The sequence below is a fragment of the Chiloscyllium punctatum genome, chromosome 3 (assembly GCF_047496795.1).
Source record: "Chiloscyllium punctatum isolate Juve2018m chromosome 3, sChiPun1.3, whole genome shotgun sequence".
NCBI lineage: Eukaryota > Metazoa > Chordata > Chondrichthyes > Orectolobiformes > Hemiscylliidae > Chiloscyllium > Chiloscyllium punctatum.
The window spans coordinates 58,123,530-58,143,512 of NC_092741.1; the positions used below are offsets into that span (position 1 = coordinate 58,123,530).

The window sequence follows — 19,983 nt, forward strand, 5'->3', positions numbered from 1 at the left end:
TGTTTTGTTTCTAATTTACAGCATCTGCAGTTCTTGTGGATTTTAAAAGAAAAGAAGGGTTCATGACATGCTTCATTACAAGTGCCAACCCATGTACAAACTATATCATTATTTACAAGTTAGTATTGGAAAGGAGCACATATAATGGATCTGGGAAATGGCGTTACATACATGCAAACATCAGCACCAGAACAATGGGCTAATGGCCTCCTCCCCAGTCTGTATTCTTTTCCCATTCTATAAAACTCTTAAATGAACCTGATCAATGGAAGAGATTTGGAAATAGAAATAGAAATAGAAAATTATGGGAAAGTTCAGTAGGTCTGGCCACATTAACGTTCCAGGTTTGTAACCTTTCATCAATATTTTGACTTAGGAATGTTGGTACCGAACTGACTTTAAGATGATGCCTATACCCCATCCTTCGTACACTCTCTCAGCTTGGTAAAAGTCTGTCTCTATGGTTTGGTTTTGATGTGTTAAGCCCATTATACAAATAAGTTCTAACCATTAAAGGGGTTAACACATTTATGGACTGAAATTTTGTCTGTAGTTAGAGGGTGAAGATCTGTAGCTCATCAGATTACTGCCCATTACAAGAAAAATACCCAGACTTTATTACTGCCAATATCAGTTATATATGACCTATCAGTGAGTTACTGAGTCACCATTGGTTAAGAGGGAAATCCAAGTGTCTGAAGTATTATAATTAGTCCAATTACAATAAAGTATTACAAAAGAAAAATACTGAAGATGCTGGAAATCTGAAAGTGAAAATAGAAAATACTGCAAACACCCAACAGGTCAGTCAGTATCTGTAGAAAGAAATAAAGATAATGTAAAAGATCACTGACCTTCCTTCATGTGTGAGATGCAATACAAATGCAAGCTTTTATTGGTAAACATTGTGAAAAGAAGTTTTTAAAATGTTCAATGTCAAGAAATGCTGCTTTGCATCTTCCTTATAGCGTAGAATATAAACAAACGGATACGTCAGAAAAGTCAGCAACTCTGACTCAAGCCTGAGGAAGTCTAATATTTTAGGTCGGATGATCCTGGTTTCCGCTTAATTAAGTAGTTGCATTCACACAACAGAGCTCAAGCTTCTTCTTGTTACAGGATACAAAATCAGAAACAGATGTTAATCCCCAGGGCCACAATTGCATTTGGAGCTATTGATTTAAGTTTGAGGATGTTGCCAACTAAGCATGAAACCAAGGTTCTGCTCAATCCAAAATGCAACGTTCCCTCAGGGAAGGTAAATAAATGTGCTGATTTTTCATAATGGGTAACCTTTTTTTAAAATCTACACGTGTGAGTCAAATAGACAGGGGGGAAGCGCAATGCATAGATTAAAGTTCTACATTTGGCAGGAAGCAAAGAACCAGACTGAACATTTAAATTATTCACGTGAGTCATAATGCTGCAATTCTGACTCAGAAATGACTTCCTGCTATAAATTTTGGCACTATGCTGTATGTTTTCCTGGATTCAGTATAAACAGCACTTCCTTCAATGAAGACTTTAGTTTTACTGTCCTAATCATACAGCACTGTAATCCAGGAGCTACAACAATGAAATCTACTATCTATAGTAGAGAAACTTTCAAACAAGGTTAGTTTTGTAGCAAGCAGATTTATTTTAGACGAAGAATCAGAACATTAATAAAATTATTTATACGAAAAATCAAAACCTACCAGTATTACTAGCTGAACTTGACTTATAGATGAGTAACTCTACAATTTATGGGTTCTAATCTTAAAAAAAAATTCTCTTCCACTGCATCAGTTAATGTCTATCCTTCCAGCTCAACAGGTAGCTAAAGATGCAACTTGTAAAGCTCAAGTTCCATTCCAGCAACTTGAACAAAAAAAAACTAGGCTAAGACCACAGCACAAAATTCAAGTAACTCTGCACCATCAGAGATAGCATCTTTCTTTTTGAATTGAATTGAATTTATTGTCATGTGTACCGAGGCACAGTGAAAAGCTTTGTCTTGCAAGCAATACAGGCAGATCACATAATAAGTAAATAATAGATAAACAGTGGCAAAACAAAAACACAGGACAGACAAATGCTAAGAGTTTGTGAGTCCATTCAGTATTCTAATAACAATAGGGTTGATACTGTTTCAAAGCCGGCTGGTACATATGTTCAGGCTTCTGTACCTTCTCCCCAATGGTAAAGGTTGTAGAAAAATATTGCCAGGGTGGGATGGATTTTTGAGAATTCTGGTGGCCTTTCCTTGACAGTGGGCCTGGTAGATGGATTCTATAGATGGGAGGTTGGCCTTTGTGATTGTCCGGGCCAAGTGCACCACTTGCTGTAACCGTCTCAGATCTTGAATGGGACAGTTGCCATACCAGGTAGTGATACATCTAGACAGAATGGTCTCGATGGCGCACCTATAAAAGTTGGCAAGGGCATTCACTATCATGCCAAATTTCCTCAGCTGCCTGAGGAAGAGGAGACATTGTTGGGCCTTTGTAACCAGTGCATCCACATGAAGAGTCCAAGAAAGCTTGTTGTGGACGACCATTCCCAGGAGCTTGACAGTCTCCACTCATTCGACATCTGTACTGTTAGTGTTGGGGAGGCAATGAGTAACATTGCGCCAAAAGTCAATATTGATTTCCTTGGTTTTGCCAGCATTGAGAGCTAGGTTGTTCTCAGTACACCACTCTTCCAGATCTTCCGCCTCCCGTCTGTACTGTGTTTCGTCGCCATCTGAGATTCAACCGACTGTGGTGGTGTCATCAGCGAACTTGTAAATGGCATTAGTCTGGTATTTGGTGACGCAGTCATGGGTATACAATGAGTACAGTAGGGGGCTGAGTATGTACTCCTGGGGGGCTCCAGTGTTGAGTGTTAGTGAAGATGAACTATTGTCCCCAATCTTCATTGACTGTGACCTGTGGGTCAGGAAACTGAGGATCATGTTGCAGAGAGTGGGGCTTAGTCCGAGATCACTTAATCTGGAATGATTTATTTAAGTTTCCCTACCAAGGAACATTGTAAATTGTAACTATTTGAAGGGGAGCAAAGGAAAGATCCCCACTATTTATTTTTAGCCAACTTTCATTAAGGAGATTTACAGATTGTAACATAGTGAGGCATGTCCAAAACACAATCAGTGCTGGCAACGCTAAACTCTGTTAATCCTGGCTCAACTCAAACCCAAATAATACAAAGGATCTTGGCGATCTGAACTAAAAACAGAAAGTGCCAGAGAAACTCAATAGGGCTGGCAGATCTTTGGAGATAGAAACAAAGTTACTGTTTCAAGTTCAAGATGATTCTCCTTTAGAACAATTAGAACTGTGCCAAAGTAGTCATATTAGACTCAAAACATTATTTTTATTTCTATCTTAAAAGGTGCTGTCAGGCCTATTGGGTTTCTCCAGTATTGTTTTATTTTATGATGACACCCAATTCCATCTCACCACCACCTCTCTCAAGCATTGCCTGGATCTTGGACATAAACTGGAGGCTCATGTCACAATTTGAATCTACAGAGAAAATGAAAAAATTAGAAAGGGTAAATTGATAACTTGAAATCAATTTTTAAAAGTAAAAACTACAACAGAGTTTAAGTCTGCAGTATTACAATATAGAAACTTCTGCATTTGATGCCTGCCAGTGTACTCCTAGCAGAAGTAAGGAAAATTACGAGAGGATTTGAAAATTCTGTCCTTGAAAATTGAATGATTAAAAGTTCATATCAGAAATTAGAATTACAAGATAAAGAACAGAAAAGAAAAAAGGGAAGAGAAAAAAAGAAATACAGGAAAGGGAAGAAAAAGAAATGATAAAGGCAGGAAAGAACATGAAGGGAAGAGAGAATTTAAATATAAACGGCAAAGTAATTGAATAATGAGAGTTCGAGCTGAGGATCAGAAAATGAATGGCCCATGAATACACCACTAGCTCTCTGGTTTTAAGGAATTTTTTTTCTTTTCCTGTGTGATTAAATGAGAATGGATCTAATCTCATTCATCCCGTGTCTGCGTGGGTTTCATTCGGGTGCTCCGGTTTCCTCCCACAGTCCAAAGATGTGCAGATCAGGTGAATTGGCCATGCTAAATTGCCCATAGTGTTAGGTGCATTAGTCTGAAGGAAATGGGTCTGGGTGAGTTACTCTTCGGAGGGTCGGTGTGGACTGGTTGGGCCGAAGGGCCTGTTTCCACACTGTAGGGAATCTAATCCTGTGGATCAGTATGATAGAGGAAAAAAATTTATTTTGAAGGTGCCACATTGGCTAGTGCATATGACACTCTTAAATGATGTCAACAAGCCTCTCAAATGATGGAAGAGGTAAAACTAAATAAACATGTTTATTTAATACTTTTCATGATCTTAGCATATTCCCAAATATTACAATGCAAATGAATGATTTGATGGGGCCGGTGTTGGACTGAGCTGAACAAAGTAAAAAATCACATAACACTAGGCTTTAGTCCAACAGGTTTATTTGGAAGCACTAGCTTTTGGAGCGCTGCTTCTTCATCAGGTGGCTGAGACGAAGAAGCAGTGTTTCAAAAGCTAATCTTCCAAATAAGCCTGTTGGACTGTAATCTGGTGTTGTGATTTTTAACAATGCAAATGAGGCACATTCAAGTGATTTTCATACCTCGTATGCAAATGAAGCAGTCCATGCCCACACAGCAAGGAACAACAAGTAGCCCAAGAGAAATGACATGGCAATCCGTGAGGTTAGTTGGGGTCTAAATGTTAGCCAGGAAAAAGGGACAGTTGCCCAATTGTTCTAACAGTGACAAGAAATATTTTACATCCACCCCTGAGGACAGATGGGACTTTTGTGGGAGATAGCGCCTTGGTGTGTATCCTCAGCAACAAAGCCTTGACAATTTACACCTAGAAAACAAAAAAGGCTCTATACGTTAGATCTCCACTGCTGACAACACAGCCTTGGCATCTCATCACCAATGAAGCAGTCCTTTCTAGGGCACCCATACGAGTGTTACGCCTCTGATTTGCTCTTGTGGAACAGTGTTTAAATGGCTGGTCCAATTCAATATCTGGTCAATGAGAATGTCAGGATGCTGATAGCGAGGAGATACAATAATGGACATGCCACTGAACATTAAGGGAAGATTGTTTGATTGTCTCTTGATGGAGACAGTCATTGCCTGGGATGAATGTTACTTGTCACTGATGAGCCCAAACTTGAGTACTGTCTTTGTCTTGCTGCATTTGTCCTTGAGCTGTTTCAGTATCTGAGGGGACACAAATGATGCTTGATACTATGTAATCACCACTCACTTTGCTGTCACTGTGTATCGGTGGCAATGTGTTTCATCTACAAGATGCCGTGTGGCAACTTGTTCAAGCTCCTTTAACATCACCTTCCAAACTGCAATCTCTCCCAGCGAGAAGGACAACAGCAGCAGATGGATAGGACCACCACCACCTGCAGCTTTGTCTTCAAGCCATCCACTATCTAGATGTGGAACTATATCACTGCACCATCATGGTCACTGAGTCAAAATCCTGGAACTCCCATCCTATTAGCATTGTGATGTAATGATTCCCTAAACAATTTACAGATTCAAGAAGGCTGCTAACTACCACCTTCTGCCAGGCAATTGGGGATGAACAACATATGCTAGACTAGTCAGTGATGCCCACATCCCAGAAATGAACAGGGAAAAACTATATTTGAGTTATATTGGATTTGAAATATTAAATCTGTTTCTCTCTGTACAGATGCTGCTAGACTCGCTGAGTTTCTAGCAGCATTTTCTGTGTTTGTTTCAGATTTCCGGCATCTACAGTATTTTGCTTCTATAAAACTAGATCATCACTCAGCCAGTGCTGCTGGGCCAAAATCCTGGAACTCCGTTCTAAACAGTACTTTGGTTGAGGACATAATGCATTAATTATACATCAAGCCCATGCTCACCTCATAGACACATTTACCAGCAAAAGAAAAATTTAAAACACCAAATGTACTTTTAAACATGGACAGTAATTTAAGAGTAATAATCTAACATTTATCAGGAACGGGAATGAATCTCAGCTCTGTCATTCCTTTATCATAGAGTACAACCTAAGCAATTGTTAAATGTATCCTACAATCCCTATCCTCTCCAGAATCCTATCTGTACTCTTCATCTACAAGACCTATCCTGACCCCAAACATTGTATATACCTTTCAACTTCTCTGGTAGAAAAGCAATGTCCAAACTTCCTAATTATTTAATCCCTTATCCCCAATATTGATTACTGCACTGATGACTGATTTTGCCCATTTTCTTCATAATTTTTAATTCTTAAAACTCCTAAATTCTTGTTCTAGCTTTGCAAGGTTTCTCCTGTGCCTACAATACTACATGAAGACTTACAACATTCTGAAAGTTGATCTTTATGAGAGCACCAAGTAAACCACAAAAAACATTCACATTAATAGTGCTATGTTTAAAAGCACAAGATATGGAGGGTACATGCCAAACATCGTGCACTGTGTATCAATATAAAAATATCCTCCAGGGATGTTAGCTTGTTTCATTTGCCTCAATGTTTATCGCCGCTTTTTGCAAATTGAGCACAAAGTTCCCCAATAGAATTCAATATTTTATGTTTCAGAATTCCAATGACTTTATTTTATCATTTTAACATGGTGAAACAAGGAAAAACATCCCTCTGCTGTTTCTTATTGCTGCAGATACCACTTTTCAACATGCTTTTATGAAATTGCTTATTTTTGCCTGAAGAAAAAGATTAAATTATAATTCTGACAACAGCTACCATGTAATGTTACACAGCAATTTTACATTCGAGACTCAAGCAAACTTCCAGAAGCCTGGACCATCAAATACATTATTAATAAAATGCTTGTACCTTTATGACGAGTTCAATAAATTCGAGTCAGTATGGGTGGAAATTAGGAACAGCAAGGGAGCAGTCACCTCGTTAGGGGTTTATTACAGGTCCCCCAATAGCAGCAGGGAGATGGAAGAAAGCATAGGTCGGCAGATTTTGAAAAAGTGTGGACATAGTAGGGTTGTTGTAATGGGTGACTTTAACTTTCCCAATATTGATTGGAACCTCCTTCGAGCAGAAGATTTGAATGGAGCTGTTTTTGTAAGGTTTGTTCAGGAGGGTTTCCTAACTCAGTACGTTGACAGGCCGACGAGGGGAGAGGTCATTCTAGACTTGGTGCTCGAAAACGAGCCGGGGCAGGTATCAGATTTTGTGGTGGGAGAGCATTTTGGTGATACTCACCACAACTGCCTCACATTCTACATAGCTATGGAGAAGGAGAGGATTAGGCAAAATGGGAGGATATTTAATTGGGGAAGAGGAAACTATGATGCGATTAGACATAAGTTAGGAAGCATGGATTGGGAGCAATTGTTCCATAGTAAAGGCACTATAGAAATGTGGAGACTGTTTAAGGAACAGTTGTTGCAAGTGATGAATAAATATGTCCCTCTGAGACAGGCAAGAAGGGGTAAGATAAAGGAACCTTGGGTGACAAGAGCGGTGGAGCTTCTCATCAAAAGGAAAAAGGTAGCTTACATAAGGTGGAGGAAGCGAGGGTCAAGCTCAGCTCTAGAGGATTACATACTGGATTAGTGGTGCTGGAAGAGCACAGCAGTTCAGGCAGCATCCAACGAGCAGCAAAATCAACGTTTCAGGCAAAAGCCCTTCATCAGGAATAAAGGCAGTGAGCCTGAAGCGTGGAGAGATAAGCTAGAGGAGGGTGGGGGTGGGGAGAGAGTAGCATAGAGTACAATGGGTGAGTGGGGGAGGAGATGAAGGTGATAGGTCAAGGAGGAGAGGGTGGAGTAGACAGGTGGAAAAGAAGATAGGCAGGTCGGACAAGTCCGGACAAGTCAAGGAGACAGTTACTGAGCTGGAAGTTTGAAACTAGGATGAGGTGGGGGAAGGGGAAATGAGGAAGCTGTTGAAGTCCACATTGATGCCCTGGGGTTGAAGTGTTCCGAGGTGGATGATGAGGTATTCTTCCTCCAGGCGTCTGGTGGCGAGGGAGCGGCGGTGAAGGAGGCCCAGGACCTCCATGTCCTCGGCAGAGTGGGAGGGGGAGTTGAAATGTTGGGCCACGGGGCGGTTTGGTTGATTGGTGCGGGTGTCTCGGAGATGCTCCCTAAAGCGCTCTGCTAGGAGGCGCCCAGTCTCCCCAATGTAGAGGAGACCACATCGGGAGCAACGGATACAATAAATGGTATTGGTGGATGTGCAGGTGAAACTTTGATGGATGTGGAAGGCTCCTTTAGGGCCTTGGATACAGGTGAGGGAGGAGGTGTGGGCACAGGTTTTACAGTTCCTGCAGTGGCAGGGGAAAGTGCCAGAATGGGAGGGGGGTCGTAGGGGGGTGTGGACCTGACCAGGTAGTCACGGAGGGAACGGTCTTTCCGGAAGGAAATATATCTCTGGTGGTGGGGTCTTTTTGGAGGTGGCGGAAATGTCGGTGGATGATTTGGTTGATGCGAAGGTTTGTAGGGTGGAAGGTGAGCACCAGGGGCGTTCTGTCCTTGTTACGGTTGGAGGGGTGGGGTCTGAGGGCGGAAGTGCGGGATGTGGACGAGATGCGTTGGAGGGCATCTTTAACCACGTGGGAAGGGAAATTGCTAAAGAAGGAGGCCATCTGGTGTGTCCTATGGTGGAACTGGTCCTCCCGGGAGCAGATACGGCGGAGGCGGAGAAATTGGGAATATGGGATGGCATTTTTGCAAGAGATAGGGTGGGAAGAGGTGTAATCCAGGTAGCAATGGGAGTCAGTGGGTTTGTAAAAAATGTCAGTGTCAAGTCGGTCGTCACTAATGGAGATGGAGAGGTCCAGGAAGGGGAGCGAGGTGTCAGAGATAGTTGCTCCCGATGTGGTCTCCTCGACATTGGGGAGACTGGGCGGCTCCTAGCAGAGTGCTTTAGGGAACATCTCCGATACACCCGCACCAATCAACCAAACCGCCCCGTGGCCCAACAATTCAACTCCCCCTCCCACTCTGCCGAGGACATGGAGGTCCTGGGCCTCCTTCACCGCCGCTCCCTCGCCACCAGACGCCTGGAGGAAGAACGCCTCATCATCCACCTCGGAACACTTCAACCCCAGGGCATCAATGTGGACTTCAACAGCTTCCTCATTTCCCCTTCCCCCACCTCATCCTAGTTTCAAACTTCCAGCTCAGTAACTGTCTCCTTGACTTGTCCGGACTTGTCCGACCTGCCTATCTTCTTTTCCACCTATCCACTCCACCCTCTCCTCCCTGACCTATCACCTTCATCTCCTCCCCCACTCACCCATTGTACTCTATGCTGCTCTCTCCCCACCCCCACCCTCCTCTAGCTTATCTCTCCACGTTTCAGGCTCACTGCCTTTATTCCTAATGAAGGGCTTTTGCCCGAAACGTCGATTTTGCTGCTCGTTGGATGCTGCCTGAACTGCTGTGCTCTTCCAGCACCACTAATCCAGTATTTGGTTTTCAGCATCTGCAGTCATTGTTTTTACCTTCTAGAGGATTACAGGCAGGTGAGGGAGGAGCTCAAAAATGGTCTGAGGAGAGCCAGGAGGGGGCACAAGAAAGGCTTGGCAAAATGGATTCGGGAGAACACAAAGGCATTTTACACTTATGTGAGGAATAAAAGAATGGTCAAAGAAAGAGTAGGGCCGATCAGGGATAGCATAGGGAATTTGTGTGTGGAGTCTGAGGAGGTAGGGGAAGCCCTAAATGAGTTTTTTGCTTCTGCCTTTACGAAAGAAATGAACTTTGTAGTGAATAAAACCTTTGAAGAGCAGGTGTGTATGCTGGAATGGATCGAGATAGAGAGGAAGCTGATGTGCTGAAAACTTTGTCAAACATTAAGATTGACAAGTTGCCAGGCCTGGACCAGATTTGTCCTCGGCTGCTTTGGGAAACGAGAAATGCAATTGCTTCGCCACTTGCGAAGATCTTTGCATCCTCACTCTCCACTGGAGTCGTACCTGAGGACTGGAGAGAGGCAAATGTAAGTCCTCTCTTCAAGAAAGGAAATAGGGAAATCCCCGGCAATTACTGACCAGTAAGTCTCACGGCTGTCGTCTGCAAGGTGTTAGAAAGGATTCTAAGGGATAGGATTTATGACCATCTGGAAGAGCATGGCTTGATTGAATGCAGTCAACACGGCTTTGTGAGGGGCAGGTCACGCCTCACAAACCTTATCGAGTTCGTCGAGGATGTGACTAGAAAAGTTGATGAGGGTCGAGCTGTGGATGTGGTGTATATGGACTTCAGCAAGGCATTTGATAAGGCCTCCCCATGGTAGGCTCATTCAAAAGGTCAGGAGGAATGGGATATAGGGGAACTTAGCTGTTGGGATACAGAATTGGCTGGCCAACAGAAGACAGCGAGTGGTAGTAGAAGGAAAATATTCTGCCTGGAAGTCTGTGGTGAGTGGTGTTCCACAGGGCTCTGTCCTTGGGCCTCTAATGTTTGTAATTTTCATTAATGACTGGGATGAGGGGATTGAAGGATGGGTCAGCAAGTTTGCAGGCGACACAAAGGTTGGAGGTGTTGTTGACAGTATAGAGGGCTGTTGTAGGCTGCAGCGGGACATTGACAGGATGCAGAGATGGGCTGAGAGGTAGCAGATGGAGTTCAACCTGGATAAATGCGAGGTGATGCGTTTTGGAAGGTCGAATTTGAAAGCTGAGTACAGGATTAAGGATAGGATTCTTGGCAGTGCGGAGGAACAGAGGGATCTTGGAGTGCAGGTACATAGATCCCTTAAAATGGCCACCCAAGTGGACAGGGTTGCTAAGAAAGCATATGGTATTTTGGCTTTCATTAACAGGGGGATTGAGTTTAAGAGTCGTGAGATCTTGTTGTAGCTCTATAAAACTTTGGTTAGACCACACTTGGAATACTGCGTCCAGTTCTGGTCACCCTATTATAGGAATGATGTGGATGCTTTGGAGAGGGTTCAGAGGAGGTTTACCAGGATGCTGCCTGGACTGGAGGGCTTATCTTATGAAGAGAGGAAGACTGAGCTCGGACTTTTTTCATTGAAGAAAAGGAGGAGGAGAGGGGACCTGATTGAGGTATACAACATAATGAGAGGCATAGATAGAGTCGATAGCCAGAGACTATTTCTCAGGGCAGAAATGACTAACACGAGGGGTCATAGTTTTAAGCTGGTTGGAGGAAAGTATAGAGGGGATGTCAGAGGCGGGTTCTTTACACAGAGAGTTGAGAGAGCATGGAATGCCTTGCCAGCAGCAGTTGTGGAAGCAAGGTCATTGGGGACATTTAAGAGACTACTGGACATGCATATGGTCACAGAAATTTGAGGGTGCATACATGAGGATCAGTGGTCGACACAACATCGTGGGCTGAAGGGCCTGTTCTGGGCTGTACTGTTTATGTTCTATGTTCTATAACACATCGTACTATAATTCTGTTTCGTAAACTTTTGTTCATACTGAACTTCAAAATTCACACAAGCTGATGTGTGACTGGCTTCTAGATATTTATTAATGCTACTCAATAACATGACAACAAATTGAAAGTAAGAGCTGTGAAGCAACAGTGAAGGCATAGCAATAGAGCTCTTAATCAGTATACAATAAAATGCAAGAAAATGACACCAACTCATAAAGCTCATCTGGACAGCTGGTGCAGATATGATTGGTAAAATTGCCTCCTTCTGCACTGCAATGAGTGTGAATTCTGTGATTCTGCGCAGATAAAGAAAATAAGAGGAAACTGGACTGAAACAGTCAGGGAACACATACAGTTATAGAACAAAATGTAAAATGAACTTAAAAGTGAAGTGAGAGAGAAAATAGTTAAATTGCTTACATGGCAACTTACACAGCACCTGTAACTGGGGAGAATGTGCACTGATGAGCCAAATTTAGTGCGGGTAATGGAGACTATATAAAGAACATGACAGAGTTACAAAATATACAGTACGATATAACTTATTTAGAAGACATAGGAAAGAAGGATGATGGCGTCATTGTACTACCTAGGAAAACAGAAACAGTAATTGAAAAAAGATGCATAACTAAAATTAAGATAGAAACAGAATCTATATGGATTGAGATAAAGGACAAGGTGAAATTTTAAAGACAATCCAAAAGTGAAGGAGATAACAGAAGAAATATCCAAGCAAATCTATAAAAGAAATAATATTGATTTCACAACCCTCTGCTAATGCGCTTGTAGGCTGGGATGGTCACAGCATGCAGAAATGGTGTGCATGACTGGCTCACTCCCTTCCCATCTGCCCCAAATCAGACTTCCAATTTATGGCGGCAAGAGGCAAAGAAGGGTACTAGAGGTATCTGCTCACCTTTGGGCTTTTCGCAGATGTTTAGTGACCAGTCCCACCATCTAAAAATGAATCATACTATACTGGAAAAGTCAACTATGTTTCTCTCTGGATGGATACTGCCATCATAGCTGAATTTTCTTTCAGTACTTTTTGCTTTTATTTCAGAACATATAGAGTTAGGGAATTAACAGCTGCATGGACAGCCATCTGACTACAAAACAGAAAGCAGAGTCAAGGATAAGCTACCAAAGTTGACAAAAGTTGAGTTGTGATTCACAAGCATCAATATGGTTCACAATTTGCATACACAATTTGGCCTCAGGAACCAAGAGTACAATTCCTAAACTTGCAATTAGCAAATTAGGAGATACAGTTAATAGCAAGAAAGCAGGAATAAACTAAAACACTACTACAATAACATAATTGGTAAATTAATTTCATTTCTGTTCTAAGAGTCACTGGACCCGAAACGTTAACTGATTTGTCTTCACAGATGTTACCAGACCTGCTGAACTTTTCCAGCAACTTCTGTTTTTGTTTCTGATTTACAGCATCTGCAATTCTTTTAGCTTTTACTCAATACATATGAGTGATGCTGCATATTTTAATAGGAAGAATTGGGATGCCTTGTAGTATTTGGATAATGTGCCTATTTGGGTTAGAACACCAAAAGGATTTAGAAGCACAAATACACAGAACTGCTAATTAATTAGTTAAAGTACTAGCTTTCATTTCTAGAATAGAGCAGTGAAATCAAATAAACCATTCAGCCTGTTGTCTGCACACATGCTCTGCAAATGAGCAATTAATTGAGTACCATTCTCCTTCCTTCTCTCTCCACATTGGCACATTGTTATATTTCAAACAAAAGTCAATTCACTTTTGAATGTTTCATTTGAATCTGCCTCTATCACACTCCAAGGCAACACATTTCAGACCCTAATTATTTGCTATTTGAACAAATTTGTTTCACAAATTGTTTTGGGCTCCTTTGCCAATTACTTTAACTCTATGCCCTCTTCTTTGTAACCCTCTCACAAATGCGAATTTCACGCTGTCCAGTGCGATGATGCTGCTCCAGAACAACAAGGTTATTCTGTCCTTGGTTTTTTCGAGATGGGTTGTAAAGGCAGTTGTTCCAATATGTCTGGAAATATCTGCTTGAAGAAGCCTTTAAGACATTTCTTTTAAAGCATTTGTACAATGAAAGGGGAGTGATCAGTTCCCCGGGTCCAGGGTTTTAGTTTTAGCAAGCAGTCTGTTTGAGGCTACTGGTCAAAAAAACAACTCCATGTTGATCTTCTCTCTATCTGACATCTCTCCTATAAGGACCTGTGTTCAATTTTACCTTTTTTTTGCCAAGGTGGTGTTTATGGGGATATTGCAAGTATTTGGAACAGCATCATTAAATTGCAATAGAATTGACTTGGCTTACAGATAGGTTAAGTTATTCTAAACTTTATTCTCTTTTGTTTCATTCAGTCATCTGTAAATAAATTCTGTTTTATTTAAAACTGAGTGGTTGGGCTAGATGCATCACTCCTAGAGTATCCAGTTTACACCTGCTTAAAACAACTAGAAAAGTTGTGTCTGGGCTACCTTCTTGAAATGTTTTGAGGGGCTCTGGCTTGGTGCATAACAACAGAGCCATGATTTTGAATATCTCTCTCAAATACCATTTCAGCCTTCTTTTCTCTAATCTCTAACTGAAGTTTCTCATCCTCAAAGCTTTTTGCACTCTCTCCAATGCCTTCACATCCTCCCTAAAGAATGACCAAACTGGATACAATATCTTAGCTGAGGCCAAACTAGCAATTTATGCAAGTTCGACAGTTTCCTTGCACCTGTGTTCTAATGTTCCCATTAGTAAAGCTTACATTACTCAGAATTGGTATAGTGTAAAAGGAGACTTTTCAGCTAACTGTACCTGCACAGGCTCCCTGGGCATTTTGGCTTAGTATCAATCTCCTGATTTTTCCCCATTGCCCTACACGATGTTTCCATTTTAATAATCATCGAGCCCATTCCTGAATGTCTTAACTGAACACACTCCTAGCACATTTCCAGAAAGTGCAATTCATATCCTGACTACTCACTATGAAAAATATTTTTTTCTCACTCTCATTTGCTTCTTTGGCAAAACACTTCAAATCAATTCACAATCCTCTGATGAACAGGAACAGTTTTTCCCTATTTGCTTAATCCAGATCACCTTATGATTTTGAAAACTTCTAACAGATTTTCCCTTAGCTTTCTTCTCTCCAAATAAATGTGTCCCAAACTCTCAAATCTATCTTCATAACTGAAGTTTCTCATCTTTGGAAACATCCTTGTAAATTTCTTCTGCACTCACATTCTTACTAAAGTTCCCAAAACTGTACGTAATACTCCTGGGGAAGCCTAACTAATGTCCCAAACAAATACGGCATCATATCTCTGCTCGTAATCTCTATGCTGCTTTAATGAAACATAGAATGCTGTATGCTTTATTAACTGCTCTCTCGACCTGTCCTGCCACACTTAACAACTTATGTACATACATATCAGTTTCCATGTTGCTGCACACACTTGAGAATAGCATATTTTCTCTTATACTGTCTCTTGAGGTTTTTGCAAAAAATGTATTACCCACACTTATCCACTTTATCTACCAGCTACCTATCCACCTATTCCTACTTGTCAATGTCCTTTTGAGTTCTATGCTGTCTTCCTCAGAGTTTACAACATTCTCAAGTTTTGTATCCACGAACTTTCCCATTGATCCCTGCACACAGAGATGTGGATTATTTACACATATCAGAAAAAGAACGGATCACAAATACCAACCCCATGGGGTACTCCACAACAAACCCCCATCCACTTTCACTCAATCAATTTTTGATGCATGTCATTAGTGTCCCTTTCATTCCATGAGCTATATTTTTTTCTCAAGTATATCGAACAGTACTGCATCCTTTCAAAATCCATGGGCACCACATCAATAGTGTTCCCTCATCAATCCTTTGTTACCTCTTCAAAAAACTCCAACAACTTGATTGGATGTGACTTTCCAATAACAAATTCATTCTTGTTTTTCTGAATTAACTCATTTTCCATGCAACTATTACTTCTATCCAGAAGTTTCTGCAGCATTGAGGTAAAATAGACTGGCCTGTAAGCGCTAGGTATATTCTGACAACATTTTTGAACAAGGTGTAATGTTGGTGATTCTGTAACCCTCCAGCACCACCTTAGTCCTGGAAAATTGAAAAGTCGTTGTCACTTCCTTCAATATCCTGAGATGTGCCTCATCCAGTCCTCATGGTTTGTTAACGGCTAACAATACTAACAGTTTCCAGATTTTCTATCATGTATAAATTTTAAAATTGTGTCATGTACATTAATGTATAGGCCATGAACATATACATGGTGGGTATCCCTTAAATGAATGTCCAAAAAGCAGGAAGACCTATACATTAATAGTCTTTTCAAATCAAACCCTAACAGACCAAACCAAAGTTTTCTTCATCCCCCCAAAATGCCTGACTTGACCTAAAAGTGAAGATTGTTTTCCAAAGAGTCCAAATTGACCTGACTAGGCCTATAACATAACTGCATCTGAAAACTGAAAGTATCCTTTCAGATAAAGAATTCACAACCTGTTTAAGGAAAAGAAAGGATCCCAAGATTTAACTTCAGAAAACTCTACTACAAACCTTCCTCCAGCCGGTGAACCACTACAGATTCCTGTCACTCAGCAAATTGCATTTTCTTACTGTCCTTTTTATTACATTAACTGTAAGTTTATTCACAAGTGTAGAGTCATAGTCACACATCATGGAAAGTGACCTTTCATCCAACAAGTCCATGCCGACCATGTTCCCAAACTAAACTAGCCCCACCTGCCAGGGCTTGGTCCATATTCCTCCAAACCTTTACTAGTCATGTATTTATCCAAATGTCTTTTAAACAATGTAACTGTACCTGTATCCACCACTTTCTCTGGAAATTCATTCCTCACACTGTGTAAAAAAAGTTGTTCCTCATGCTCTTTCTAAATCTTTCTCTTCTCACCTTAAATAAACGATCTAACTTTATTCATCAGTCTCCCATGCGGAACCTTATCAAAGGCTTTACTAAGGTCCCAGTAAACAACGTTTACCCTCATCATTCATTTTGGTTACTTCCTCAAAAAACTCAGTAAAGTTTGTCAGACACAAATACCTTCACACAAAAGCAGGCTGACTATTCCTAATCATTCATTGCCTCTCCAAACACATATAAATCCTGTCTATCTGGATCACCTCCAACATCTTACCCACCACCAATGTCAGACTCACAGGTCTACAGTTTCCAGGCTTCTCCTTATAGCCTTTCTTAAACAATGGCACATTAGCCACCTTCCTTTGGTACTTCACCCGTGTTTATAGATGATACAAATATTTCAGCTTCTGGTTTCGCAATTTCCTCCCTAACCTCCTACAATGTCCTGTGATACACCAGATCCGCTTCCATTTCTTTGCTCACAGTAAAAAAATGAAAAAAATATTCATTTACTATCTCTCCCACCTCCTGAGGTTCAACACAAAGACAACCCCTCCTATCTTTAAGGGGTCATACTCTCTGTCTAATCGTTTTCTTGCTCTTAATGTATTTGTAGAATCTTTTTGAATTATCCTTAATCTAACCTGCCTAGGCGTTTTCATAACCCCTCTTTGACTCCCTCATTTCCTTTTGCAGAATGCCCCTTCACTCTTTGTACTCAAGAGATTGAGTTGATCCCACTTGTCTATGTCTAATACAGGTAGACAATCCTTTATCTGAAATCCCAAAATCCGAAAAGCTCCAAAGTCCAGTTTTTTTGTGATTTCTTTTCTCATTAACAAGGTTGTTTGGCGTGCAAACAGTTAACCCACATTGATTTCAATTTGATGCATGTCATTCAGATGCGTCATGGGGGGGCATGGCCCAGCACTGGCAGGCCTCGATTCTGTTTCCAGGCCCCGTTTTACTGAGTGAGTGTGCTCCTCCAGTAAGAGTTTTTAAAATTTCACCATCAAACTGTCACTTATTCTGAAATTCAAAATATTCTGAATTCGAAAACTAGCTGGTCCCGAGCATTTCGGATAAAGGATTGTGCAACTGTATATGATTCTTTTTTATTCTTGACAAGAACTTCAATATCTTTATTCATTCATGCTCCCTAATCTTACCAGCCTTCCTTTTACTCTAACAGAAACATAATATATCTGAACTTTATGTTGAGTATGTTGAGTAGCACCATATGAAACTACTTTTGAAAGTCCAATTAACAACACACCCCTCATCAACCCTCTTGCTTGCTACCTCTTCAAAAAACTTCAGCATGTTATTTAAACAAGATTTTCCTTATCGAATCTATGTTGGCTTCCTTAATTAACCTGCACTTGTCTTTATCATTATTAATTTTATTTCAAATGAGCATTTCTAGTTTTCCCATCACCAAAATTAAATTGATTGGCCAATAGTTTACTTGGCTTATCTTTGTCTACTTTTTTGAAGGAGGGCGAAATATTTTTAATTCTCCACTCCCCTAGTAAAGCCCCTGAATATAGACAAGCCTGAAAAGGTATGGCCAATGCCTGTTCAAGTTCCACCTTCATTTGTCATGCTCACTGCAGTAACATCCCGAAAATCAACCCCATGATTCCCAGAGTTGTCACCAAAGTTAAGTATTTTATTAAAATACACAAAATTTACTAATTTATGTATGTTTTAAAACTCAGGTTAACAAAATGTGGAACAGGTTTCTGGACTTCACAAGAATTATTATTTATTCCAAATAAATGGGTTCTATCCACAAGTAAACAATTATCAGCATGTTTCTCTATGGTTAAAACTCTAACCTGCTTATAAACCTAGTCACACATGCAGAGACAAAAAAACATTGGTGCTGTAGGCAAAAGGAAAAACTGGGATGGCAGTTCAATAGTCTCTGGCCATAGGGTTCACAGATATGATCCTGTTGGCTTGCCAGGACTTGCTGCTCCTCAATTTCTCTTCTCCAGATATCTTCAATGCTTCCAGGAGCCACCAAGTCTTTGACTTATTGATTAAAAGCAACAGTGTACAGCAACTGATGAGGGAAATAAATGAGCTTTCTTCAGATTTTATGATTTTTCTTAGTGCAGGGAAAAGGACACCACCTCCCCTGTCAGAGGTCCAGCCGAATCTCATTTCATTATACACCCCTCTGCTGCCAGTTCAACTGCAACTCAACCTCCCTGAGTGGTTGAATAATTAAGTGTAAACAGCACTTACAATAAGTGTAAGTAACTAGCTTTCAAAAATCCACAATCCTCGGTCTTTAAAATTTATTTCCCATTTGAATCCATAATCAATAATACAGAAATGCAAAAAGATACATCTTTACATAGTATCGTTGGACTTGCATCATCTGGTCATGGTGTCATACTGCCTAACCAATTCTACCTTCTCTTTCACCATATTCCAGAAAGCTTTTTCGGTCTTGATAAACACAAGTGAATTTAATATTAATTTAATACCTCAACAAGCAGGCAGGGGCATACTTAAGTTCATTTTCTTTCTGAATCTGTCCTACTCATTTTGCCACATTTTTATTCTTCATGTTCCTGCAGAAGGTTGTGCAATTCCCATACATGTTAGCTACCAGCCTTTCCATACTCCCTCTTTGCTTCCGTCATTTGCTTTTTCATCATCCTTTTGAATGGTTTATATTCAGCCTAGCTTCCGATTGTATTTTCTCCCTGACATGTGTCTTAAGCACATTCTTCTTTTACATAATTTGTAAATCTGCCACCCAAGGAACTCTGGATTGGTGTTCCGTACTTTCCCCCCGCTCAATGCACTATATCCTGACTGTTCCAAAATATCTCTTCTTTGAAGGCAGCCCATTATTCAGATTCCTATTTTCTTGCCAATCTCTAAATCAAATTTATTCAACCAAATTTTCTCTTACCTCATTGAGGTTGGCTTTCCTCGTTAGTTGGTCATGCGTTGGATTGTTCTGGTCCATTCCCACAGTCACTCTACAGCTTCTGCTACAATGATCAATGAACCCTAAATGTTCTCCTTCTGACTCTTGCTCAACTTGGTCCACCTCATGTCTAATAATCAGATTTGGCAGTCTAAAACATCCATCACTTTTCATTGAACTATAAATATACAGCTGTAGAAAAAACATCTAGGATCTCTCACCCCTCTACCTTTTGCATTATTGCAATCCTAGTCCATATTCAGATATAGAACATCTCTCAGTATAACTACACTAAAATGCCTGCACCACTGCCATTTCCATGCAAATTTATTTCTCTACATCCTTCCCATTAGTTTATGCCTATAGATTGCACCAAGCAATATGACTGCACCTTTTTTGTTTCTTAGCTTTAACCAAATCAATTCTTTCCTTGATCTCTCCACGACAACATCTTTCTCCATAAGACGTTAAGACTATAAAAGAATAATATCAGGAGTAGACAGTTCAGCCCCTCAAGCCTATTCCACAATTTGACAGGATCATGGCCAAGCCAACACTCTTCACGTCTACTTTCATGCCCTTCTTCCATAACCTTTGATTCCACCACTGATAAAGAATCTGTCTCAGCTTTCTGTGGTAAGGAATTCCAAAGACTCCTAACTGTCTGAGATAACTCCTCCTCATCTCAGTATTAAACTGGCACCCTT

At 40.7% G+C, this 19,983-nt stretch overlaps 1 protein-coding gene across 5 annotated transcripts in view; it reads right to left on the minus strand.

Annotated features, from left to right (window-relative positions):
• rngtt (RNA guanylyltransferase and 5'-phosphatase) overlaps positions 1-19,983 on the minus strand; it is a 416,785-nt gene that overhangs the window by 252,548 nt on the left and 144,254 nt on the right. The window lies entirely within an intron of this gene.